Source organism: Panthera pardus, unplaced genomic scaffold (assembly GCF_024362965.1).
Source record: "Panthera pardus isolate Hobbes unplaced genomic scaffold, ASM2436296v1 HiC_scaffold_15, whole genome shotgun sequence".
In the NCBI taxonomy this organism is placed as follows: Eukaryota; Metazoa; Chordata; class Mammalia; order Carnivora; family Felidae; genus Panthera; species Panthera pardus.
In genome coordinates, this window is record NW_026526710.1 from 54,463,688 (window position 1) to 54,466,096 (window position 2,409).

General features: G+C 36.6%; 1 non-coding gene across 1 annotated transcript; it reads left to right on the forward strand.

Annotated features, from left to right (window-relative positions):
* Window positions 1-1,877: 1,877 nt before the first annotated feature.
* LOC128777188 (U6 spliceosomal RNA) lies at window positions 1,878-1,981 on the forward strand. Its single transcript, XR_008422374.1, has one exon. It is a non-coding gene; the product is annotated as a U6 spliceosomal RNA (small nuclear RNA).
* Window positions 1,982-2,409: the final 428 nt, after the last annotated feature.

A 2,409-nucleotide genomic window follows, 5' to 3' on the forward strand; every position in this document is an offset into this window, starting at 1 on the left:
CTCTTAGGCACTCTGCATACCAGACACACAAACAACTTCTAGCTCTTCATTTTACACATTATCTTCTTATTCTTTCTTTTTTCTGGGCTGCATATCTCTGCTTCCTTAAGAACTCCTTAATTAATATGACTTTTAGTCACCACATGATCATAGCTGATTGTATTTTATAGGCTTCTAGATTTCTTCCCTAATATATGGAATTTTGAGCTGGAAATAATACTGAAATGTTTGAAAAGTACAGCATATAGAAGATTCTATGGCCACCCTTCACCACTTTTCCAAATCAAGTTTCTCCATCTGCGGAAGTTTTTAAAATAAAGATAATTGACTTCAGAAGAATACCAAAGTACAAAACTTAAAGAAGTTAGAAAATATTTACAACTGAGAAGACCCCATTTTCAGACCAGAGGATTCTTTTTATTTCTCTGAAATATCCCATTTTCTCTGTAATACTGACTATAAAACTTACTTTAGGGGCACCTTGGTGGCTCAGTCCGTTAAGCGTTTGACTCTTGATTTTGGCTCAGGTCATGATCTCATCGTTTGTGAAATTGAGCCCCGTGTTGGGCTCTACACTGACAGCACAGAGTTTTATTGGGATTCTCTTTCTCCCTCTCTCTCTGCTCTTCCTCTGCTTCTCTCTCTCTCTCTCTCTCTCTCTCTCTCTCTCTCTCTCACACACACACACACACACACACACACACAAATAAGTAAATAAACTTTATTTAAAACGAACACTTAGTTTAAATGATTTCTTACTTGATTTGAGGACATGAAACTACATCTTCCTCCATCATCTGAAATTTGGGATGAATGTGCTTTCACCTCAGCTGCCTCAGCTGCTGCACATGGGGAGTACATCACTCATGTAAGAACTCCAGGGCAAATTTCTGGCCAAGGTAATGTTGCTAACAGAACTCAGACTTCCCGATTAGTCAGTAGGAGAAATGAGAAGTTGTTTGGACTGGCTTTGGGTGGTTAAGGAAAATTAAAGAGCAGGAGAGGATAGATGTAATCCCCACAGCTGTAGTGATAGTTGGGGCCACTGCAAAAGTTCCTGGCTGCTGATACCTTTGCCTGGAACTCTGAAGAAAGTTCTGATGCTGGTGTGGAAATTGTGCTGAACAAGAACTGGTCTTTGAGAAAATTCCTAGGGTGTGTATAAGTAAGCTAGTATGCTTTCAAGGAACTCATACACATTCCAGGCAAGTAGCAAAGCCAGTGCCCAAAGAAGCAGATAGACCTTGTTAAAAGAGGGAAATAGTAGTAAAAGTAGTAGTTATAGTAATAAAATATTATGTAAAATAGAACAATGTCAGTAATATAAAGAGTCAAACGTGGAAATGAGAAGAGAGAAGGCTTTTGTAGTTAGGCCATTGCTATGCCTTTCCACATCCTTTTCTATGTGACCTAATGATGTTCTTGGCAAAAGGGTCTTCAACAAAGTGTCTTTGGAGAGATAACCTATTCCAATGAAAAGTAGACATTATTAAAATGTCAGGATTTCTGGGTTACAGTTCTGGTCAGTAAGTAGTACTGTTGTTTGAGGTACTTTTTATTATTAGATTATTATACGTAAAGATTAAAAACCAACAACAGCAATGCAGAATGCTGTAAAACCATATCTCTCCCTTGCTCTACCTCTCCAATTACCTAGTCCTTGTTCTTGTTATTTTTTAAAATGCTGCTTCTTATGGAGGTTACATCCTAGCTGTAAGCAACGTGCTGGTATGACTTTTTCTTGATTTATGAAACATAGGCATTATCATTTCCTGTCTATCGAAGATGAACATTTAGCTCACTTATATAACCCCAACATCCCCTCCTCTACTCAACCCTTAGTTAATATTTTAGTTTTCCAGTTGGTTAAATCTTTAGTACTTGTTTCAACAGCATATATGCTAAAATTGGAATGATACAGAGATTAGCACGGCTCCTGCTCAGGGACGACATGCAAATTAATGAAGCATTGTATATTTTTATGGAATATTGTTCACCCTTAAAAAAGATTGCACTTCTAACACATGCTATAACATGAAATACCCTTGAAGACATATGCCAAGTGAAATACGCCAGAGATAAAAGGACAAATATTATATGATTCTACTTACTTGAGATACCTAAAGTAATCATATCATAGAGACAGAAAGTAGAATGTTTAGGCATTAATATCAGGGGCTGGGGAGAGGGGGCAATAGGAGTTCTAGTTTAATGGGTATAGAATTTTAGTTGGGGAAGATGAAAAAATTCTGGAGATGAATAGTGGTGATGGTTACGCAACAATGTGAATGTACTTAATACCACTGGACTGTATACACTTAAAAATTCTTAAAATGGTAAATTTTGTTATGTATGTTTTAGCACAGTAAAATGTATAAATATATCTCATATTTAACTTTTCTTTTAAAA